Source organism: Hemiscyllium ocellatum, chromosome 46 (genome assembly GCF_020745735.1).
Source record: "Hemiscyllium ocellatum isolate sHemOce1 chromosome 46, sHemOce1.pat.X.cur, whole genome shotgun sequence".
NCBI lineage: Eukaryota > Metazoa > Chordata > Chondrichthyes > Orectolobiformes > Hemiscylliidae > Hemiscyllium > Hemiscyllium ocellatum.
This window is the reverse complement of record NC_083446.1, coordinates 12,675,900-12,701,534: the sequence shown is the minus strand read 5'-3', so window position 1 is coordinate 12,701,534 and position 25,635 is coordinate 12,675,900. Positions and strand designations below refer to the sequence as shown.

The 25,635-nt window shown below is 44.9% G+C and overlaps 1 long non-coding RNA gene across 2 annotated transcripts; it reads left to right on the top strand.

Annotated features, from left to right (window-relative positions):
- The first annotated feature begins 3,319 nt into the window (after positions 1-3,319).
- On the top strand, positions 3,320-24,984 carry LOC132836133 (uncharacterized). 2 transcript variants are annotated; one of them, XR_009647333.1, is made up of 4 exons: positions 3,320-4,338; positions 9,814-9,907; positions 17,928-18,060; positions 24,067-24,984. It is a non-coding gene; the product is annotated as an uncharacterized LOC132836133 (long non-coding RNA). The 2 variants fall into 2 exon arrangements; XR_009647334.1 differs by lacking the exon at positions 24,067-24,984 and adding an exon at positions 18,615-18,943.
- Positions 24,985-25,635: the final 651 nt, after the last annotated feature.

The window sequence follows — 25,635 nt, the reverse complement described above, 5'->3', positions numbered from 1 at the left end:
ACTGTATCATATCAGTTAAGTTTTCCAATAGTTAAATGCTATTTTCTTTATTTATTGTTTGAACTGCAATGTTTAAATAAATTCTGTTTTGCTTAAAGCCAAGTGGTTTGACTAGCTGCATCACACCTGGAACACCCACTTCACATTTGCTTTAAAATTAGAAAAAGTTAGCAATGGCGGGGGGGGGTCTGGCCTGGTCATGGGTGATGAGCATCATTACTTGTAGGAGCTGAGCAATCAGCCATCCTAACTTGTACTGTCACTCCAGGTTCCTCTGTTCCTGCAACCATTTTTAAGGTTAGGCATGTTCTTACAGAGTGGCAGAGTTGGCTCAACTTGCTAAACGGTACATTCCTATTTCTTCCATCTTATTGCACTGTTTAGAATCATAGAATCCCTTTAGTGTGGAAACAGGCCATTTGGCCCAGCAAGTCCACACCGACTCTCTGAAGAGTAACCCACCCAGATCCATTCCTGACGAATGCACCTAACCAACACATCCCTTAACACTATGGGCAATTTAGCATGGCCAATCCACCTAATCCGCACATTTTTGTACTGTGGGAGGAAACCAGAGCACCCAGAGGAAACCCGCACAGACAGGGGGAAAATGTGCAAACTCCACACAGACAGTCGCCTAAGGCTGAACTCAAACCCTGGTGCTGTGAGGCAGCAGTGCTAACCACTGAGTCGCTTTGCCACCGTGTTGTAATTGTACCAGCCTCCACCACTTCCTCGGACAGTTCATTCCACACATCTACCACCCTCCGTGTGAAAAAGTTACAACATTTAAAAGGTCACTCGGGTGTTTCTTTGCTTCCTGGTGGTGGAAACCAAATAAAGATTCGTGCACCTTGTGTCTTTCACTGTGTCTCACACTTGCACACACACACAACATGGGTGCTGGGGGACAAAATAAGCACTACTGCAGTTAGGCGATAGTGTGGGGGTAATAGAGAAAAATATAAGTTCTAAAATAGAAGAACAGAAATTATAAAAGGCATCTGGATGTATTGTTTTGTATTAAACTGCATCTACCATGCGTTCTCCCATCTTAAGAGTCTCTGATCTAATTAAACCTACTGGAGTATAACCTGGTGTTATGTGACTTTTAACTGTCAATCCTTATCGATGGAAAAGTCACGCCCACATTCAGTCCGATTGGTTGGAGGACCGATGACACCCACCCGCTCCTCCAAGCCCGTTCCCTCTTCCTATTGGTCTAGAGCAGCTGTCGATCAGTCTGGCCCGCGCATGCGCAGTGTTGGCTTTGGGGCTGGCCTCGTGGAAATGTCTGAAATACAATGGAAGCCGTTGGGCTGAGAGAGAGAGGGATGGAGTCAGCGGGTGTCTTGGGAACCTCCATAACAACGTTGAGACTTTCAACTCCAAACGAGAAGCAAGCGGTAGGACCTTTGAATCAGCGGCGGCTGCTCGGGTTTTTTAATCTCTCGGACTGAAGGCTCCGGGTGAACAACGGCCATCTTTAGAGCGAAGGGCGCATGCGTAGCGTTGTTCCCGCGTCAGTCCCGCCCTCCTTGTGTACTCTGATTGGAGGCCCATCTGCCAATAATGGAGTTGGCTCTCCGCCATCATTGATACTATTGGTGCAGAGGTTCTGTCAATCATACCCCAGGCGTTGCGAGCTGGAGCATGTGCAGTGAGATGGCCGTAAAAGGGAACTGGCGCAGGCCATTCAGGCCATCAAAGCTATTGCGTGGTCCTGGCTGATTTTCTATCTCACTACACTACCATATACCTGGTCTGTCCATGCTCCTTTACCCTCCTAAAAAAAAAAGTCATTTCTGAAATATACTCAGTGACTCCACTGCCTTCTGTGGTGGCTATTACACAGGTTCATCATTGTCTGAGTGAAGAGATGTTTCTTAATCTTGTCCAAAATGGCCTACCATGCAGACTGAGACCTGTTAGATTGGTCCCTCCCCGGCCAGGTTAGAGATGATCCCTACACGCAGCCTGCCCAGGCTTGTTAAGAGGTTTCTATGAGCCGATGAAATACTCTCCCTATCTGACTACAGGCTTCATGCATAGGTGGGGTGCCACTTGGTTTTCACCTCTGCAGCCAACTGAGAGAGTGATGAAATTAGCAGCTGGTCTGGAGGGGTCAGAGATACTTTGTGGAGCTGCACCCCCTGATTCAGAGTAGACATTTGCTTGTTCACAACCGTGACTCTTCATCCTCCCTCCTAGGACCGGGCCGAGGGGAATGATCCACTTCCTGTTTCAGCAAGTGGAGGATGGTTTAAATCACACAATAGGGGGTTGAGGGCTAGTAAGTAAGATGGTACATTGTAGAGGAGGAGTACAATAAAGATCATTGGTGAGGAAAGAAACCTGAGGAGGTAGATGGGAAGGATCCCCACACAAATCTCAAGTCAAACTTAGTGATTTTATTCTCAGGCTGCAGACGAGCTTGGGAACTGAACCCATGTAGAGGAAATGGATTGAAAAATCTGGGAGTTGCGGACGCAAGTGGTGGCTATGGATTTCAGGAGCGAGAGTGTATGGAACAAGGATTTATAACTTCCTTTACAGTTCAATCATTTTCTTTTATTCTTTCAAATCAATTTCACAGGCTTTTGGAAGGAGAAGATATTTAGCCAGGAAACCCAAAACAACCATCACTTAATTGACAGGATCACTCACTTTACCATAAGAAGACTACTGTACAATTGTGAACATGGAATCAAACCGCACCATTCAAAAGAATGAGAAACCATACACCTGTTGTGTGTGCGGCCGAGGCTTCAGCCATTCATCTGGCCTGTCTAGGCACAAGCGCAGTCATACTGTGGGGAAGCCATGGAAATGTGCAGACTGTGGAAAGGAATTCAATTACCCATCAGAGCTGGAAATTCATCGTCGCAGTCACACTGGCGAGAGACCATTCACGTGCTCTGCCTGTGGGAAGGGGTTCACTGCATTGTTCGGCCTCCAGTCACACCAGCGAATTCACACTGAGGAGAAGCCATTTACCTGCGCTTTCTGTGGGAAGAGGTTCCGGCAATCATCTGCCCTTACTGTACACCAACGAGGACACACTGGGGAGAGGCCCTTCACCTGTTCTGTGTGTGGGAAAGGATTTACTCATTCATCTGTACTATTGAAACATCAGCGAGTTCACACTGGAGAGAGACCATTCATCTGCTCTGAGTGTGGGAAGGGATTTGCTCAATCATCCCAGTTGCTAACTCATCAGCGCATTCACACTGGAGAGAGACCATTCACTTGCTCCCAGTGTGGGAAGGGATTCACTCAGTTAGCCAATCTGTTGACACACGAGAGGGTTCACAAATGATTATAAGGATTGGATTCTACTATTATTGTTGCTATTAATCACTCTCAGGACCGAACTGTGTTTATTGTGACAATTAGACTTTGTTTCTGCTAATGATAAACCCTGTTGGAGGTACAGATGATTGTCTTCCTAAGATGCAATGTTCCTTTAAAAGTCACCGTCTTCTGATCTTTCCCCACAATTCAAAATCAGAAATGATTTTAGAATGATATGAACGTTTACTTCAACTCTTAATTGATCTTTAGTATGAATTTTCCAATTCAGTGCCAGAAGGGTTTCACTGATTAAGATCTCTAATCAGCATGTGCTGATGAATCGTTGCTGACAATTCTGACTGACTTGCATGTTCCATACAGCGGGCCCTCCATTATCTAAGAGAAAGAAAGGAGAATTGTTGGAGAATCAAGTGTATCCATTAGAAATTAACACGAGAAATAGGATTCGAGCATGGACATTCAGCCCTTCAAGCTTGCTGTGCCACTCAACATGATTATTATTTTCTACTTCATTTTCCTGCACTATCCTTATTTCCTTGGATGTCTTTAATATGTAGAAATCCAAAGATCTCCGTCTTGAACACATACTCAATGAATGAGTCTGTGCAGCCGTATGAAGCAGGGAATTGCAAAGATTACCATTCCAAGTGAAGATATTCCTCCTCATCTCCATCCTTTATGGCCTGTGCCTTTTCTGAAACTGTGTCCCCTCGTTCAGTTGTAAGCCCTGAAACAAGATAACCATGCTGTATAACTATGATTCTAACAATACATTGATTACAAAGAATATTAGGACAATTATTTCACAATCCATACATGAAGCAACAAAATGGGTAAGAGTTAAAACTGGCCGCCAAGAGACTGGAAGGAGATTGCACAGAGATCCACGTTGGCTTCAACCCAGTTCCCACATTCTGTCTCACACAGTAACTATTAGAAGAGACACTGCCGTCAGCTATAGAGATCAACATTCTGCATTGTCTTTCATCCTCTGGAATCTGAAAACTGTTCTCATCTGTCATGGTTCGTATGTCTTTTTTTCTGGCTGTTTAACTCAAATATCATATTTAATCTGTTGTTCTTAATAAACGAGTTTGAAATCACTTATGAGCTCGACCCCTTTTACAGTCATCTGATACTCCTGGGACCTTAATTTTGCAAATAGTTTAGGACTGATATCATAGTGGTGGAGATCAGAGACCTGAGAAATAACCATCTCAGTTACACACAGGTGGAGACATTCCTAAGGAAGGTCAGGTGTGTACAATGACATTGGCACAATACAGGAAAGACGGATGGGACAGTCTGAGGGAGGAAATAGGTACGCAGCAGGGCAGAGCTTTCCTGAGGACTGTAGAAGAGTGTGATGGGGATTATGTGTGTATTCTTGATGGGCTGCGTAATGAAGTGCAGAAAGGCAAAATGAATTTGAAGAAGGCACAGATACGTTGGCCCTTGGCGCATGTGAGAATGTGTCACAGCAGAATATAAGGGAGAGCAGTTGTAAAAAGAAAGTGATGGTGGCAGGAAAACATTGCTATCCTGAACCATCAGTTACCCTGGGAACAGGAAGCGCATGACAGAGAGAATTACAGGTTTAACAAAAAGGAGCAGACACTTACCAACAGAATACCAAACTGTGTGAGGAGTTAGGAGAGGCAAGATCTGGTTGATATGGACTAATTGGACCAAAGGGTCTGTTTCTGTGCTATACATCTCTATGACTGTAGACGCAGAACACCCCCTGAATTTTGTTCCAATTCAAGAACTTCAGACACAGTTCAGCCAGCAGGAGGCACTGTCTCCAAAACAAGTGCAGGTAACCTATGGGCCTTGATGGGACAATATAGTACAGTCAGCTCCCCCTCTCCAGTGTAAGCAGGAAATGTGTGTGTACACGTGTGTACACGTGTGTACATACTGGGGTAAGAGGACAGGTCACCACTTTGACCTTGGACAGCGCCTGGTCCCCTGTGTATATGTTACCACAGTCCATATAGAATCATACAGCTCGGCAACAGACTCTTCGGTCTAACCAGTCCATGCCAAACATAATCCAAAATTAAATGAGTTCAAAGTTTGTGAGAAGATTTGTAGCTCGGGTGCTCGTTGTTGTGGTTCTGTTCGCCGAGCTGGGAATTTGTGTTGGAGACGTTTCGTCCCCTGTCTAGGTGACATCTTTCCGGAGGAAAGATCACAGAAGCGCTTCACAGGAGGCTCCCAAGCACTGAGGATGTCACTTAGACAGGGGACGAAACGTCTGCAACACAAATTCCCAGCTCAGCGAACAGAACCACAACATTAAAATTAGTTCTTGCCTATATCCCTCCAAACATTTCTTATTTGTGTACGTACCCAAATGTCTTTTAAATGTTGTTAACTGTACTCGCATCTAACACTTCTTCCAGTCCACGCAGACCAGATATCCCAACCCCAATCTTATCCCATCTGCCAGCACTCAGCCCATATCCCTCCAAACCCTTCCTATTCATATATCCATCCAGATGCCTTTTAAATGTTGCAGTTGTACCAGCCTCCACCACTTCCTCTGGCAGCTCATTTCCATACCCGCACCACCCTCTGTGTGAAAATGTTGCCCCTTTGGTCTCTTTTATATCTTTCCCCTCACACCCTAAACCTATGCCATCTAGTTCTGGACTTCCCCCACCCCAGGGAAGAGACTTTGTCTATTTACCCTATCCATGCCCCTCATGATTTTATACACCTCTCTAAGGTCACCTCTCAGTCTCCGACACTCTAGGGAAAAAAGCTCCAGCCTATTTAACCTCTCCCTATACCTCAAATCCTCCAACCCTGGCAACATCCTTTTAATATTTTCTGAACCCTTTCAAGTTTCACAACATCCTTCCAGTAGGAAGGAGACCAGTATTGATCACGTTTTCCACTGAGATACAGTAATTTAAAGTATTTAACGATAAAATGTACATATTAAGATGTAAATGAGATCAGTCTCTGTTATTTGTTGAAGGTGTGGCTTGCTTGACCTTGACTGCCCCTTTCTGAATTGAAGGAATTGAAAACCTGGAGCCAGATCCAACAGCTGCGATGGTTTCTGGAGTTGAATAGTTGGTGGTTGCCCCCACAGGTGGACTGAAGAGAGCAGTTCTTGGGGGTGCATGAAATCACCTTTCTTACCCTGCAGCTTGTGGCTCCTGACAACTTGATTCAGGCCAGGAATCCTGGAGCTGTTTTGTCCTGGATACTGTTGAGAAGTAGCGGATGTTTCTAAGAACTCTGACCCTGGTGGTCAGATGGTTCTCCTCAAATGGCTATCCTCAGCCAGCTTTTGTCACAAACAAAATGGCTGCAAATGTTAACTTTGATTAATCATTGTTCCACAAAGCAAAGTCAGTTGCACTGGAATTCCTTGTGATATATCTTGTTCCAGACTACAAAAGCTGTGAGTGAAAGGGCCGTACAGCTTGGAAACAGTCCCTTCGGTCTAACTTACCTATAGCGACAAAGTTTCCGAACTAATACTAGTCCCTTTGGTCCATATCCTTCCAAATCTCTACTATTCATGTACCTATCCAAATGTCTATCAACTGTTCGAACTGTATCTGCATGCGCCACTTCCTCTGGCAATTAATTCCATGTACAGACCACCATCTGTGTGAAAAAGATGCCCATCAGGTCTCTTTTATATCTTTCCCCCCTCACCTTAAAAATATGCCCCTCATTTTTGAACTCCCCCCCCCCCCCCCGCGCCAACCAAAGGTTTTCGAAAGCTTCATCGTTACTGAAATTCTTGACCCTTTCAGATTAAGTCTTAAGATAACAATATCTCATTGGTTACTTTTGATTGCAGTTGAATGTGCAAGAGAAGTCACATGGCCTTTGAGAGCCACTCATAAGAGTCCTTGTGTTCATTTGAAAGGTGAAGTGGTTTTCCTTGAGTTTTGGATGATGAATTGTTGTGTCTATTTAAGATAGCAATCAATTGATGATTGGCTACAAAAAGGATATCAGCATAATTTGGGAAGGTGGAACTGAGTCCACAACCAATCAGCAATGTTCTTATTGAATGGTGGAGACGACTCGAGAGGTCAAACAGCTTTCTCCTGATCCTTAATACTGGTCCTATGTCCCATGAGGAGATTGTTATGTAAGGGGAAATTGAGTACTTGACCTGACTAGGCCTCAATTCAATTCAATTCAATTAGAAAACTGGAAGGAAATCTGATAGAAACGTAGAATGTTTGCAATTGATGACAGGGTAGATGCTGAAAGAACATTTTCCCCTTGGTGTGGAATCGAGGACTTTGGGGGACGTGAGGAGGGAGGGGGAGGCGACAATCCCAGAATGAGGGAGTGAGGGCCCTGTCACCCCACCCTGCTGGAGAATCCTTGGCTGAGGAAGAAAGTGGACATTTCGGAGGCCTACTGCCTTCCATAGGGACTGTTCCCTCTGGGTTACCCTCATCCTTCTCCAATCCCAACACATCCCCTTAGCCCCACAGCACCTTGTCCTGTAAAGTCAGAAGGTGTAACCCATGCCTGTTTACTTCCTCCTTCCTCACCATCCCAGGCCCCGAACACACCTTCCAGGTGAAGCAGCACTTTACCTGTACTTCACTCAATCTAGTTCACTGCATTTGCTGCTCACAATATGGTCTCTACACTGGGGAAATGAAGCGCAGACTGGGTGACCGCTTGGCAGAACACCTACGTCGCTGGACTGTCAACCCAGAGATGCAGGGAATGTTCTGGGGACCTAGGTTCAAATCCTGCCACAGCAGATGGTGGAATTTGAATTCTGTTGAAAAACAGCCAAATGGTGACCATGTGACCATTATCAGAAAAACCCATCTGGTTCACTCATGTCCTTCAGGGAAAGGAAACTGCCATCCTTACCTTTCAGAGAACGTCTCTGGGACACACACACTGAACAACCCCACTGCCCTGTGGCCAAACACTTTACCTCTCCTTCCCACTCCACCAAGGACATGCACGTCCTGGGCCACCTCCACCACCAAATTCTATCCTTAAGGAAGAACACCTCATCTTCCGCCTTGGGACTCTTCAACCACACAGGATCAATGTTGATTTCACCAGTTTCCTCATCTCCCCTCCCTCCCCCTCCCACCTTATTCCAGATCTAACCCTCCATCTTGGCACCCCCACCCTTGAACTGTTCTACCAATCCCTCTTCCTCCCCATCTACCTGCTGCACCCTCTTCTCCGACCTATCACCATCACCCCCCACCTTCATCTACCTATCGCACTCTCAGCTACTTCACCCCAGCCCCAACCCCATCCCATTAACTCTCAGCCCTCTTGGGCCGCCCCACATTCCTGATTAAGAGCTTATGCTCAAAACATCGACTGTCCTGCTCCTCAGATGCTGCCTGACCGGCTGTGCTTTTCCAGCACCACACGTTTTGATTCTGATCTCCAACGTCTGCAGTCCTCACTTTCTCCTGCCATCCTAACCTGGTCTGGCCTATGTGTGACTCCAGACCCACAGCAATGTAGTTAACTCTTAACAACCCTCTGAACAATTAGGGATAGGCAATAAAAAGTATCCTTTCCCTGTGTGCAGAACATTTAAGGTTAGTATTTTCATGTGTAAGAGTGTGCTGACTGGAGATCAAATCTGCTGAACTTTTAACAAATCGAGAGCCCTGCAGGTCTGGCAGCATCTCATAGAGTCATAGAGATGTACAGCATGGAAACAGACCCTTCGGTCCAACCCGTCCATGCCGACTGGATATCCCAACCCAATCTAGTCCCACCTGCCAGCACTTGGCCCATATCCCTCCAAACCCTTCCTATTCATATACCCATCCAAATGCCTTTTAAATGTTGCAATTGTACCAGCCCCTACCACTTTCTCTGGCAGCTCATTCCATACACGTACCACCCTCTGCATGAAAAAGTTACCCATTAGGTCTCTTTTATATCTTTCCCCTCTCACCCTAAACCCTTTAAGTTCTGGATTCCCCAAGCCCAGGGAAACGACTTTATCTATTTATCCTATCCATGCCCCTCATAATTTTGTAAACCTCTGTAAGGTCACCCCTCAGTCTCCAACGCTCCGGGGAAAACAGCCTCAGTCTATTCAGCCTCTCCCTATAGCTCAAATCCTCCAACTCTGGCAGCATCCTTATAAATCTTTTCTGAACCCTTTCATGTTTCACAACATCTTTCTGATAGGAAGGAGACCAGAATTGCATGCAATATTCCAACAATGGCCTAACCAATGTCCTGTACACCTGCAACATGACCTCCCAATTCCTGTACTCAATACTCTGACCAATAAAAGAAAGCATACCAAACGCCTTCCTCACTATCCTATCTACCTGCGACTCCACTTTCAAGGAGCTATGAACCTGCACTCCAAGGTCTCTTTGTTCAGCAACACTCCCGAGGACCTTACCATTAAGTGTATAAGTGAGAATAGAGTTAATGTTTCAAGTACCATATGACTCTTCAAAACTGCTTTCCTCTGCATTTTTAACCTTTGAATATTGACAGGTGGGGAAACAGAGTCGATTGTTCTGCACACATGAATATCTGAGAGGACTCTCCAGCATGATATACTGTGGAAGGTCCTTCACACTTGCTGCTGGTGAGTAGTCTTATGGTAGGATTTTATCTGTGAGATTCTAGCTGAAACTCGGGTCTTAAAACCTTCTGGTAATGAATCCTACATTTACTAGCTATCGAAAACCAGATTCTTTAAACGTGAAATACAAACTGAAAATGCTGGAGTTTTCACCAAATCTTCCTGCACCTTTGGAAAGAGCAATCTAGAGTCTGTGACCTTTCAACAAAAGCGTATTCCATTCAAGAACAGATCTGAAACGTTAACCCTGTTTTGGAATCAACAGATGTTGCCAGATATGTGAGTGCTTGTAGCATTTTCTGGTTTTATTTCTGTCTCAAGAAGTTGGTTCTGAATTTCATTGAGGTGATCTGAGTCATCTGATCATCTCATTTACTGATGCAGCAGTATAGATGTACCAGAGAGAGAGCATTCAGATGCTTCACAAATAATAGAACATAGAACAATACAGCACAGAACAGGCCCTTCGGCCCACGATGTTGTGCCGAACATCTATCCTAGATTAAGCACCCATCCATGTACCTATCCAATTGCCGCTTAAAGGTCGTCAATGATTCTGACTCTACCACTGCCACGGGCAGCGCATTCCATGCTCCCACCACTCTCTGGGTAAAGAACCCACCCCTGACATCTCCCCATACCTTCCACCCTTCACCTTAAATTTATGTCCCCTTGTAACACTCTGTTGTACCCGTGGAAAAAGTTTCTGACTGTCTACTCTATCTATTCCTCTGATCATCTTATAAACCTCTATCAAGTCACCCCTCATCCTTCGCCGTTCCAATGAGAAAAGGCCGAGAACTCTCAACCCGTCCTCGTACGACCTATTCTCCATTCCAGGCAACATCCTGGTAAATCTTCTCTGCACCCTCTCCAAAGCTTCCACATCTTTCCTAAAGTGAGGCGACCAGAACTGCACACAGTACTCCAAATGTGGCACAACCAAAGTCCTGTACAGGTAATAAGTAAAGATTTCCCCAGTTTCTCAGCCTATCGATACTCTAGTATTAAAACTTCAAGATTAAGACTAACTATTATTTATTCCTGTCCATTCACAAGTGGAATTATCTTCTAATTTTCTAACCCCTCACACTATTTCATATCTTTAAAGCCTAAATCACAACTACCCTCAGTCTGCCTTTTTAGAGAGAACATTTTTGACCAGTTTGAAATTTTTTAACTTGTACAAATTCTAGCATAACTTCAACAAACCTTTCTTCCAGCTTTTCCAGTTGTCCTAGATCCACCTCATAATATGGAGCTAACTTGAATATCGAACTCACCATTGTCGCCAAAGCCTGTATGTTGGAAAAATCAATACAGGTGAAACTCAAATCTGCTGGTTTGAGTTCTTTATCACCATCCTGTGTTTCAGTTATTTTTCCATTGGCTGAAAATAAGATGAGATGAAATGAACGTACCCAACAAGCTTGTGTATGGGCTGAAAAATAACAAATGGAGTTCAGTCTGAATAAACGCAAGGTATTGCTTTTTGGTCCAACAAACAGGGACAGGACACATGCAATTCATGGTAGGGCCTTGAATAATGTTGTAGGACAGAGGGACCAAGGGGTTAAGGTACATAATTCTTTGAAGTTTTTGTCACAGGTAGACAGGGTGGTTAAAAAGATGTTTAGTTCACTTATCTTCATTGTTCAGACCTTTTGAGTATCGGAGTTGGAACGTCATGTTGAGGTTGTGCAGGACATTGGTGAGGCCTCTTCTGGAGTAGTGTGTCCAGTTCTGGTCACCCTGTTATAGGCAGGATATTATTAAGACAGAGTGGGTTCAGAAGAGATTTACCAGGATGTTGCTGGGTATGGAAGCTTTGAGTTATAAAGAAAGGCTGGATAGATTGGGACTTTTTCACTGGAGTTTAGGAGATTGAGAGGTGACCTTACAGAACATAAAATAATACAGCGCAGAACAGGTCATTTGGCCCTTGACGTTGCGCTGACCTGTGAACTAATCTAAGCCTATTCCTTTACACTATCTCATCTTCATTCGTATGCTTATCCAAGAGCTGTTTAACTCCCCCTAAAGTGGCTGACTTAACTACATTGACAGGCAGTGCATTCCACACCCTTACCACTTCCTGAGGAGAGAACCTGCCTCTGACATCTGTCTTAAATCTACCTCCTCTCAATTTGCAGCTATGCCCTCTCGTACAGCCAACGTGCAATTCTGGTCTCCTTCCTCTCAGAAAGATGTTGTGAAACTTGGAAGGGTTCAGAAAAGATTTACAAGGATGTTGCCAGGGTTGGAGGATTGGAACTATAGGGAGAGATTGAATAGGCTGGGGCTGTTTTCCCTGGAGTGTTGGAGGCTGAGGGGGTGACCTTATAGAGGTTTACAAAATTATGAGGGGCATGGATAGGGTAAATAGGCAAAGTCTTTTCCCTGGGGTCGGAGAGTCCAGTACTAGAGGGCATAGGTTTAGGGTGAGAGAGGAAAGATATGGAAGAGACCTAAGGGGCAACTTTTTCACACAGAGGGTGGTACGTGTATGGAATGAGCTGCCAGAGGAAGTGGTGGAGGCTGGTAAATTGCAACACGTAAAAGGCATTTGGATGGGTATATGAATAGGAAGGGTTTGGAGGGATATAGGCCGGGTGCTGGCAGGTGGGACTAGATTAGGTTGGGATATCTGGTCGGCATGGACGGGTTGTACCGAAGGGTCTGTTTCCATGCTGTACATCTCTATGACTCTCACTGCCTACCCTATTTCATCCTCTGATCATTTTGTATGTCTCTATAAAATCCCCTCTTAGCCTTCTTCTCTCCAATGACAACAGGCCCAAGTTCTCAGTCTTTCCTCATAAGACCTTCCCTCAGATCAGGCAACACCTGGTAAATCTCCTCTGCACCTTTTCCACATGCTTTCCCTTTCCAATGCTTCCACATCCTTCCTGTAATGGAGCGACATGAATTGTACACAATATTCTTAGTACGGCCGCACTAATGTTTTGTACAGTTGCAGCATGACATCATGGCTCCAGAACTCAATTCCTCTACTTATAAAACCTAATACACCATATGCCTTCTTAACAGCACTATCAACCTGAGTGGCAACTTTCAGGGATCTATGTACATGGACACCAAGATCCCACTACACATCCACATTACCAAGAATCTTTCCATTGACCCAGTATTCTGCCTTCCTGTTATTCTTCCCAAAGTGAATCACCTCTCATTTATCTGCATTGAACTCCATTTGCCACGTCTCAGCCCATTTCTGCAGTTTATCCAAGTTCCCCCTACAACCTGTAACATTCTTCTTCACTATCCATCACTCTACTGTCTTTAGTGTCATCTGCAAACTTACTGACCCATCCACCTATGCCTGCATCCAAGTTATTTATAAAAATGACAAACAGCAGTGGTCCCAAAACATGCCACTAGTAACTGGACTCCAGGCTGAATATTTTCCATCAACCATCTCTCTTCTTACAGAGAGCCAGTTTCTAATCCAAACTGCTAAATCACCCTCAATCCCATGCCTCCGAATTTTCTCCAAAAGCTGACCATGTGGAACCTTATCAAAGGCTTTACTGAAGTCCATGTACACCACGTCAACTGCCCTACCCTCATCTACATGCTTGATCACCTTCTCAAAAAACTCAATGAAATTTGTGAGACACGACCTGCCCTTGACGAAACTATGTTGACTATCTCTAATCAAAGTGTTACTTGCTAGATGATTATAACTCCTATTTCTTATAATCCTTTCCAAAACTTTTCCTACAACAGACATAAGGCCTACTGATCTATAATTTCCTGGGTCATCTCTACTGCCCTATTTGAACAAGGGCACAACGTTTGCAATCCTCCAGTCCTAAACCTGTAGACAATAACGACTAAAGATCAAGACAAAGGAGAAAGTGCTCTGAGGGAGGTGGCTGAAGAAATAAGGGAGGCATTGGTTGTGATCTTACAAAAATCACTGGAGTCAGGGAAAGTCCCAGGTGATTGGATAATCGCTGTTGTAACCCCCTTGTTCAAGAAAGGATCAAGACAAAAGATGGAAAATTTTAGGCCAATTGGCCTAACCTCGGTTGTTGGTAAAATTCTAGAATCCATCATTAAGGGTGAGATTTCTAAATTCTTGGAAGTGCAGGGTCCGATTAGAACAAGTCAGCGTGGATTTAGTAAGGGGAGGTCTTGCCTGACAAACCTGTTAGAATTCTTTGACGAAGTAACAAGTAGGTTAGACCAGGGAAACTCCGTGGATGTTGTCTATCTAGACTTCCAAAAGGCCTTTGATAAGCTGCCTCACAGGAGGCTACTGGCATGGATTGAGCATTGGCAGTCTGACAGAAGGCGGAGAGTTGGGATAAAAGGTTCTTTTTTGGAATGGCAGCTAGTAAAAAGTGGTATCCTGCAGGGTTCAGTGTCAGGGCCACAGATGTTCACTTTATATATTAATGATCTGGATGAAGGGACTGGGGGCATTCTAATGAAGTTTGCCGATGATACTAAGTTAGGCAGACAGGCAGGCAGTACTGAGGAGGTGAGGAGGCTGCAGAAAGATTTAGACAGTTTAGGAGAGTGGTCCAGGAAATGGCTGATGAAATTCAACGTGAGCAAATGTGAGGTCCTGCACTTCGGAAAAAAGAATACAGAGACGAACTATTTTCTAAATGTTTAGAAAATTCATAAAGCCAAAGTACAAAGGGATCTCTAAAGGTTGACTTGCAGGTTAAGTCCGTGTTAAAAAAGCAAATGTAATGTTGTCATTTATCTCGAGGATTGGAATATAAAAGCAGCGACGTGCTTCTGAGACTTTATAAACCTCGAGTGAGACCCCATTTAGAGTACTGTGTCCAATTTTGGGCCCCATACCTCAGGAAGGACATACTGGCACTGGATCGTGTCCAGTGGAGATTCACACAGATGATCCCTGGAATGGTAGGCCTAACATATGATGATCAGCTGAGGATCCTGGGATTGTATTCATTAGAGTTTAGAAGGTTGAGGGGAGGTCCATTAGAAACTTAGAAGATAATGCATGGCTCAGAAAGAGTGGATGCTGGGAAGGTGTTTCCGTTAGGCAGGGAGACTAGGATCCATGGGCACAACCTTAAAATTAGAGGGGGTCAATTTAGAACAGAAATGAGGAGGCATTTCTTCAGCCAGAGAGTGGTGGGCCTGTGGAATTCATTGCCACGGAGCGCAGTGAAGGCCGGGATGTTGGGTGTCTTCAAGGCAGAGATTGATAAATTCTTGATCTCGCAAGGAATGAAAGGCTACGGGATAGTGGGGTAACTGGAGTTGAAATGCCCATCAGCTATGTTTGAATGGCAGAGTGGAGTGGATGGGCTGAATGGCCTTACTTCCACTCCTATGTCTTATATTACCTCAGTAGACGAGTCCTCATCAAAAGTTCTTTCAACCACCGTTAAACTGTCCTTGACTAACAAAGCCACACTTCCCCCTCTTTTACCACCTTCCCTTATGCTAATTAAGATCTAAACCTGGAACCTGCAACATCCATTCCTGACCCTGCTCTATCAATGTCTCCAAAATGGCCACAACATCAAAGTCCCAGGTAGCTATCCATGCTGCAAGCTCACCTACCTTATTCTGGATACTCCTGGCATTGAAGTAGACACACTTCAAACCTGCTTACTAGCTGCCAGCACACTCCTGTGACCGTAGAATCCTATCCATGTCCTCCCTACTCTCATCCTCCTGTGAACTGCAACCACACCACAGGTTCCCATCCCCTTGCTGAGCTAGTTTAAATCCACCTGAATAGCACCAACAAATTTCCCCCCCAAGGGTATTAGTACCCCTCTGGCTCATCCTGTTTGTAGAGGTCCCACCTTCCCCAGAATGACTCCCAATTACCCATATACCTGAAACCTTCCCTCCTGCACCATCCTTGAGCTATGTGTTCAGCTGATATCTCTCCCTGTTCCTTGCCTTGCTATCACATGGCAGAAGTAACAAACCAGAGATAACAACTGTGTTTGTTCTAGCTAACGGAAGTTTATAAAATCATGAGGGGTGTAGGTTGGGTTAATGGCCCATTATCAAGGACTTTATAGTGCAGCATTTAGAAAGCTGTGTCAGGATCAGAGAGAGTCAGTGTGGATTTATGAAGGGGAAATCCATGCTTGACAAATCTGTTGGAATTCTATGAAGCTATAACTAGTAGTGTTGATAAGGAGGAGCCAGTCAATGTGGTATATTTGTAGTTTCAGAAAACCTTTGAGAAAGTCCTGCATAAGAGATCATTGTGCAAGATTAACACACATGGGATTGGGGGAAATGCATTGAAATGGTCAGAAAACTGGTTGGCAGAAAGGAAACAAAGAGTTGGAATTAACGGGTCCTTTTCAAATCGATGGGCAATAGCTAGTGGGGTGGCACAGGGATCGGTGCTGGGTGCCCAGCTATTCACAGTATGTATTAATGGTTTGGACGAGGGAACAAAGTCTAACATCTCAAAGTTTGCAGATGATACCGAGTTGGGTGGGAGGGTGAACAGTGATGAAGATGCAGAGATCCTTCAGCATGATCTGGACGGGTTGGGTGAGTGGGCACATCAATGCTGGGTGCAGTATAAGTTGGATAAATATGAGGCTATTCACTTCGGAAGCAAAAACAGGAAGGCAGACTACTACCTGACAGGCTGTACATTGGGAGAGGGGAGTGTGCCGTGGGACCTGGGTGTCCCTGTGCACCAGTCGCTGAAGGTGATGCAGCAGGTGGTAAAGAAGGTAAATGGTATGTTGGCCTTCACTGTGAGAGATTTCGAGTACAGGAGCAGGGATGTGTTGTCGCAGTTATACAGGGCCTTGGTGAGGCCACATCTAGAACATTGTGCACAGTTTTGGTCTCCTTTTCTGAGAGAAGGTGCTTGTGTTCTCAAGGGAGTACAGCGACGGTTTATCAGGCTGATCCCGGGGATGGCAGGACTGACGTCTGAGGAGAGATTGACAAAGTCAGGATGTGTTTTCACTGGAGTTCGGACAAGTGGAGGGGGGGATCTCATAGGGACTTATAAAATTCTAACAGGACCAGACCAGACAAATGCAGGGAGGATGTTTCTGATGGTGGGTGTGTCCAGAACCAGGGGTCACAGTCTGAGGATTCAGGGGTAGACCATTTAGGCCAGAGATGAGGAGACATTTCTTCACCCAAAGAGGGGTGAGCCTGTGGAATTCATTACCACAGGAAGTAGTTGATGCCAAAACATTTAATGTATTCAAGAGGTGGCGAAATATAGCTCTTGGAGTGAGTGGGGTCAAAGGTTAGGGGGAGAAAGTAAGACTAGGCTATTGAGTTGGGCAATCAGCCATGATCGTGATGAATGGTAGACCAGACTCGAAGGGTCTGTCTTCTATGTTTCTATGTTTCTGTTGAAGCTGTCTTTTCCTCAGGATGGGGGACTTCAAGACTGGGGGAGCATATGTTTCAGCTAAGAGGAGAGAGACTTAAAAAAAAAATCAAGGGCAAATTGTCTCCACAGAGAGTGCTTTGTGTGTGGATTGAACTTCCTGAGGAAGTGCTGGATGTGGGCACAATTACGATGTTTAAAAGACACTTAGATAAGTACATGAGTAGGAAAGGTCTGGAGGGATATGGGCCAGGAGCAAGCAGGGGGGACTAGTTTAATTTAGGACTATGTTCAACATGGACTGGTCGCACTGAAGAGTCCGTTTCCATGCTGTGTGACTATCTGGCCTGTGACTATCCGTAGAATTGTCCTTTACCTAGACATTGAGGTGGAGTAAACAGAGAATGCTGCAGTGAACAGGAGGGCTGCTTTCACTCTTAACCTGTTAACCATCTTGGTCAGAATGACTTGTCAAAGAATTATTGAAATTCAGCACAGTAACGCTGTAATGCAAATAGTTAGTATGATTATCACAACTGTCTCCATTGACTACACTCAGACACCAGAAGACTGAGATTCAACAATGTATAGACTTCCATTTCTATAATGCCTTTCACCACCAGGGGCCAGCTCAAAGCACTTTGCTGCCAATGAAATGTTGTTTTTTCAAATTTGCAGATTGTTAAGATGGAGGATAAATGTGAGGTCATTCACTTTGGAAGCAAAAACAGGAAGGCAGATTACTACCTGACAGGCTGTACATTGGGAGAGGGGAGTGTGCAGTGGGACCTGGGTGCACCAGTCGCTGAAGGTAAGCATGCAGGTGCAGCAGGCGGTAAAGAAGGTAAATGGTATATCCACTGGGCAAACGTCCCCAAACAGCAAGGGCAGAATGAGTGGAGTTTTTGTGTTGATGCTTGAGGGGTGACCATTGACTAGGACAGTGGCAAGAGCTTCCCTATTCATCTTCTAGATAGTCCTATGGAAGTTTTGACATTCTGCTGCTTTGGTCTTATTGATATGCTGTCTTTCCACCCTTACTATGAAAGGATTGGTCTTAGACTACTGCACCTCAGCTTCCTCGTCTAATGGGCAGTTTTTCCGTTTTCTCAATTCTAAAGCTGATACAAATTGATTCTGCAGCCTGTCTGCCGTCCCCTCCATTTCAATTCCAGTGCTGCTTCGGTCTGTCTTTAGAAGCACACACTGCCATCAATCGCTCTTTCGGGTTAATCTGTGCCAAATGGATTTGTTACAATCCCTGTGTGAACAAGCTGCTATCACATCTGCTGAGTGACTGTTGAATATTTTTATAACTTTTGCTGAATTGTGGGTCAAGAAACTTCACCTCTTTTTCTTTTCCAGGTCATTTTTCCAGAATTGAGGAAGAGAAGCAGTCAGTTGGCTGTATTCAGCTAATATTTAACAGCAAATAGTTAATGGTCCTTTAATCTGGAATCAAGTTCAGATTTATTTGGGGTGTCAGGCAATTTTTGATAATCGTTACGAATTGAAAACACAGCACCAGGCAAGTCAACAGCAGCCTGCCTGGAATTCGAATGTGCATGGTCACACATTTCTTCAGGTCTTTGACTCTAAGGGGCTGATTCCCCTGGCTGCAGTATTTGCAACTGGGCTTATGTTCTCTGTAGGAGAAAGTGAGGACTGCAGATGCTGGAGATCAGAGCTGAAAATGTGTTGCCGGAAAAGCGCAGCAGGTCAGGCAGCATCCAAGGAGCAGGAGAATCGACGTTTTGGGCATGAGCCCTTCTTCAGGAATCATGATTCCTGAAGAAGGGCTCATGCCCAAAACGTTGATTCTCCTGCTCCTTGGATGCTGCCTGACCTGCTGCGCTTTTCCAGCAACACCTTTTCAGTTATGTTCTCTGTATAATAGGTCAGTCTGTTAGAATGGAGGTGAGGAGACATATCTTCACTGGCAAGGATTTGAAGCACTCTCTAGCCCACTGGTCTGTGGATCCTCAGTTGATGAGTATATTGACAGCTGAGCTGGACAGTCTTTTGAATTAAATTCTGGACTCCCTGTCGTAAGAAAGATGTTAAGCTTTAGGGTGCATGTAAGATTTACAAGGATGTTGCCAGGGTTGGTGGGTTTGAGCTACAGGGAGAGGCTGAATAGACAGAGGCTATTTTCTATGGAGCATCGGAGGCTGAGGAGTGACTTATAGAGGTTTATAAAATCATGGAGGGCATGGATAGGGTAAATAGCTTAGGTCTTTTTTTCCCAGGGTTCGGGAGGGCATAGGTTTAAGGTGAGAGGGGAAAGATTTAAAAGGGATCTAAGGGGCACTTTTTCACACAGAGGACGGTGCGTGTATGGAATGAGCTGCCAGAGAAAGTGGTGGAGGCTGGTACAAATTACAGCATTTAAAAGGAATCTGGGTGGATACATGATTAAGAAGGGTTTAGAGGGATATGGGCCAAATGCTGGCAAAAGGGACTACATTAATTTAGGGTATGTATGGATGAGTTGAATTGAAGGGTCTGTTTCTGGGCTGTCCAGGGCAGGAAGAAAAATTGCTACTGAGGCAGGGGTCCATCACAATTTGATTAAAAATATTTGAGTTAGTGGCTGATCATAATGGCATCAATCATGAGGCATAACATGTTCTGGGTGCAAAAGTCTTAATCATGACACAGCAGTTGGTGAATCTTTTTTAAATGAATTTAATCAATAAATACAGATGTGGATATCTCTCAAGAGCATTAACGAGCCATTCTGCTTATGTCTGGTCTAAATTTGACAATTGATTCAGAGCAACAGAGTTAATCCTTTGCTGTGTTCTGATGTGGTCCAATTTGTTGTCAAAGAAAAAGAATGTCAGTAAAGCCTGAGTTCTCAAATGGCTGCAGATTGTGTTTCATTTGTGAATTAGATTAGATTACTTACAGTGTGGAAACAGGCCCTTCAGCCCAACAAGTCCACACCGACCCACCGATGCGCAACCAACCCATACCTCTACATTTACCCCTTACCTAACACTACGGGCAATTTAGCATGGCCAATTCACCTGGCCCGCACATCTTTGGACTATGGGAGGAAACCGGAGCACCCGGAGGAAACCCATGCAGGCACGGGAAAAATGTGCAAACTCCACGCAGTCAGTCGCCTGAGGCAGGAATTGAACCCAGGTCTCTGGCGCTGTGAGGCAGCAGTGCTAACCACTGTGCCACCGTGCTGCCCAGTGTGTTGCTGGAAACATTGCCATTCAATGCCCATGCCAGTGAAGATAATTGTTGACACTAATTGTCATATTTCCAGATTCCAAGCTGTTATCTTGCTCTAGCCTGGTTCTATTGCTGGCAATGTTTGCTTCAACCCCCCATTCTGTCTCCAAACCAGTTTTTCCTTTATCTTTCCTCGTGCTGTCCTGAACGATTCTTCCTCTGGGCCATTGTGTTGCACAAAGCTCGATTGAAGAACATGGCCATTCCTATTTAGCTCATCACCTGTTTAACCCTTCCAGGTTCTCACCATAATCCTGAGATGGAGGGTCTCCTGAAGGTCTCCCCTCTCCAGGTGAATTGCCAGAGAAGTTACCGATACCAGGGAAAAAAAAAGTTCAGCTCTGTCCGAGTATTCTAGAACATTCCTCCCGAATATAGTCATTGAAGTAGCACGTTTCACTTGCACGGAAGCAATGAGCTGCAGTTTCTTGGTACCCAGTTCAAACCCACAGTAGTTCCACAAATTGCCATCTGTTGTGTTTTCAACGAACACTTTAGCATTATAATCGTAGCATCCTTACAGCGTGGAAGCAGGCCATTTGACCCATCGATTATGTACTGACCCTCCAAAGAGCATCACACACAAGCACTCCCCCCTCCCTCACCTTATCCCTGCATTTCCCAATTCTCCTCACCTGCACATCTTCGGACTGTGGGAGGGCACGAGCGCCCGGAGGAAACCTGCACAGAGACAGGGAGAATGTCTGTTTCTGCGCAGGCAGCTGCTCAAGTGGAATTGAACCAAAGTTCCTGGCACTGTGAGGCAGGAGTGCTAACCACAGCCACCATGTTGTAAAAGGATAAATTCAGTTAAAATAGACAAGCTTCTATGTTCTCCAAGTGTGACAATTTCGTTGCACTTTTAAGCCAATTTCCATTAACCCCCATCTTCTCCATCAGGAAAGGAGAGCGAGGGCTAGTGTGGGATTCAAGCCTGGAATCTCTCGCAATCTCTTAGCTCGTGCGAAGGAGGAATCATACCTCGTGACAAATGAGCCAAAAGCTGGCAAGAAAATTGAACCAATGCCTGTCTTTATTGCTGCCCAAATGAGACCAACCATCTTTCTGAGAATTGTACCACAGCCAGAGTCATGGAAATTGAGACAGAGTTCATGTTTCACATTCGCGACCTTTAATCAGAATCAGAAGAGTTTGAGTTGTGATCAGTTTGAAGCCTGAAAATGAAAGAATAAAATGAATGTTATAGCCAGTAATGTAACTGAATCCTGGGGGCATAAAATGACAGTATAATCTGTGCTGCATAAGCTCCAAGTGTTTCAGCCACTCAGAATGAGGTTATTCACCCCATCATGTTCTTGATAATTATCTGTCAGAGCGATAAGACATGATGATTCAAAGAACATATGACATGGAGTGGCACAGTGGCTCAGTGGTTAGCAGGGCTAACCAGGTTCGATTCCAGCCTCAGGCGACTGTCTGTGTGGAGTTTGCACATTCTCCCCGTGTCTGTGTTGGTTTCCTCCGGGTGCTTTGGTTTCCTCCCACAATCCAAAGATGTGCAGGTTAGGGTGGATTGGCCGTGCTAAATTGTCCCATAGTGCCCAGGGCTGTGCAGGTTAGGGTGGATTGGTCGTGCTAAATTGTCCCATAGTGCCCAGGGATGTGCAGGTTAGGGTGGATTGGCCGTGCTAAATTGTCCCATAGTGCCCAGGGATGTGCAGGTTAGGGTGGATTGGCCGTGCTAAATGGTCCCATAGTGCCCAGGGATGTGCAGGTTAGGGTGGATTGGCCGTGCTAAATGGTCCCATAGTGCCCAGGGATGTGCAGGTTAGGGTGGATTGGCCGTGCTAAATGGTCCCATAGTGCCCAGGGATGTGCAGGTTAGGGCGGATTGGCCGTGCTAAATTGCCCCATAAGTGTCCGTGGCTGTGCAGGTTGGGTTCGTTAGTTAGGGCTCAGTATAATGTAGGGGAATGGGTCTGCATGAGGGTCTTCGGAGGGTCGGTGTGGCCGAAGGGCCTGTCTCAACACTGCAGGGATTCCATGAAAGCTGTGATTGGTCTGTAAAGAGCCTGATTCAGAGATGAGGTCATGTTCTTCGCCTGAACATGGAGATTCATTGGAACTTCACAAGAGGCAGAGGAATGAGTGGTCAGAGTGGGGGCCAGTCATTATGAGCTGACGTTGACTACGCAGCAGCTTAAAACCCATGTATCCAATAATATTACAGAAGCTGTTATTTATGTGGACCATGGTCAATTGTTTCAATTTCGCAGGCAGTATATCACAAAATTTTAAGACAAATTTGTTGCGTTAAAGACCATATATACACAATTTAATAATCTAGATGACAAGGAAAGACAATTTCATCAGAAAGCACAGGAGAAACTCAGCAGGCCTGACAGCATCCACAGAGAGAAAAACGGATTAATGTTTCATGTCCTGCGACCCCTTGTCAGAAATAAAAGCATCTTCTAACATCTTTCCTGAACAGTCCGGCCCTAATTCTCAGACTATGTCCTCTAGTTCTTAAGCTACCGATCAGTGGAGTTAGTTTATCTTTAATCACCCTGTCTTTTCCCATTAACATCTTGAAGACATCGACCAGATCACCCGCTTTACCTTTTAAATTCTAGAGAAAACAGGTCTAAGCTGTGTAATCTCGCCTCATAATCTTTGAAGTCTAGGTGAACCTCCATTGCACTCCCCTCAAGTCCAATGTATTCTACCTATACTGGTGTGGTGCCTGGATCTGCTCAGCATAGCCCAGTGGGTCTACCAGAGGTTTGAAAATCTGCAGCAGACCTGTTGAGTTTCTCCAGCAATTTCTGTTTGGATATCTTTCAGATCCTTTGTCAGTTCTTTACCCGGTCTGACAAAGGATCACTGGGCACAAAATGTACATGGTTGTCCTCTCTGCACAGATGCTGCTGGAGATGCCGAGTTTCTGGATTACTCTGGCAGTGATACTTCCCTGGGATGGAATGTCTGTGAAGAACACTTCCGGGAAAAGGATCTTTCAAAAAGTGTCTGGTGTATGCATTTTTTGTTTGTTTTTCCATTTGTGGAATTTATTCGTGTGCGTTTCTGAAAGACCATTGTCATAGAGAAACATAGAAAGTTGGAGGAGGAGGAACCCTCCCAGCCTGTTCCACCATTCAATATGATCATTGCGGATCATCAAACTCAGTATCCTGTTCCTGCATTCTCCCATACCCCATGACCCTTTTAGCCCTAAGAACTAGATCCAACTCCTTTTGAAAGCATTCAATGTTTTAACCTCAACTATTTTGTGTGGAAAGGATTTCCACAGGCTCACCATTTTCTGAGTGAGAAAATGTCTCTTCACCTCAGCTCTAAGTACCTAACCTTAGACCACGCCCCCCTGGTCCTGGGTTCCTGGCTCATCGGGGAAATCCCTCCTGCATTTACCTTGTCTAGTGCTGTTTGAATTTTATAGATTTCTATGTGAGTGACTGACCACTGCAGTCACCAAAGCACAAAGCTCAAAAATTATCTATCATGCTAGTCTTCACTCGTGAATTGAACTGGTACAGTATTACCAACAGTTGGGATCATAACATACTCTCTTATACTTCTCTTGCAGTCTGGATGGTGGTCAAGGTGGTTTCATTCTCTGTTTTGGTGAAGATCAGAAGCAATGATATCTGCTTGTCCCATCTGCCTCACCCAGCCTGAGACTTGCCCTCACCAAATCAGCTGAAAATAAATCATTTTGGCAGCTGTTGGGGAATTAGAATCATCATGAGTTTGGCGGTGAGGGTGATTCTAACCATGAGAATGTCAATGGTTGTGTTTTCAAACCTTTTTCTGGTGGCATTTTACGCTGAGTGCAAATAACCGTGTCTGGAAATGTTTCAGGTTGAGTCATACCAATCCCAGTCATGATGTGATGGAGATGTCTTTGCTGACTGGTAGGACATGTCCAATATTGCAGGTCTGACTTCAGTGTCGGGATCTGTGTTGCACATAGCGGTTCTAATTTCTCAAGAATGTAAAGACACGCGACAGGTTGGCCAGCAGCAGGCATCTGATCATTTGGCCAAGTTTAAGGTGATGGACTACTAATTCAATGTGCACTGTACTTCTGGGCTCGAGTGTTTTTAAAGTTGCTGTTAATTACTTGTTTGACTTTTTCATAAGGCAGGTAATGATCTCCACGTTAATGCCATTGACTTTTAACTTAATTCACTCATGGACATGAGCATTGCTGACTGGTCAACATTGACGCCCATCCTTCGATAAGGTGGTAATGAGCTCCCTTCTTGAACACGTGCAATCCGTGTGCTTTAGTTAGGCCATGGTGCTGTTAAGGGAGAGAATTCCAGGATTTTGACACCGTGATGGTGAGGGGGTAGTGACATATCTTCAAGTCAGGATGGTGTTTAGCTTGAAGGAGTACTTGTTCACGTGAATCTGCTGCCCTTGTGCCTTCCAGATGGTCATGGGTTTGGAAATGCTTGTCATGGCCTGAATATCGAACATTAAAAGTTGATCTCATTGATATGTGTATGACAACATTTTTTTTTAATTCATTCACAGGGATGTTGGCAGTGCTGGCTGGGCCGGTATTTATTGCCCATCCCTAATTGCTCAGAAGGGGTTTGGATTTCAACCATATTGCTGTGGGTCTGGACTTCGTGAGAATGGCCTCAGGAATGAAAAGCTTAACATACGAGGAGTATTTGAGGACTCTGGCTCTATACTCGATGGAGTTTAGAAGGATTGGGGGGGAGGGGGGAATCTAATTGAAACATACTGAATGGCCTGGACAGAGCGGATGTCAAGGAGATGTTTCTGTTGGTAGGACAGACTGGGAACCAAGGGCACAGCCTTAGAGTAAAGGGAAGACCCTTTAGAACAGAGATAAGGAGAAACTTCTTCAGCCAGAGAGTGGTGAATCTATGGAATTCACTGCCACAGAAGGCTGTGGGGGCCAGGTCGTTGAGTATATTTAAGACAGAGATAAATAGGTTCTTGAGTATCAAGATTAGAGTGTTTTGCTGGAAAAGCACAGCAGGTCAGGCAGCATCCGAGGAGCAGGAAAATTGACGTTTCAGGCAAAAGCCCTTCATCAGGAAACACTAAACACTGTTTATCAAATCAAAATTACTGGTGTCTAGTCAAGGGTGCAAAGATTCAGTGTGAGAAACCA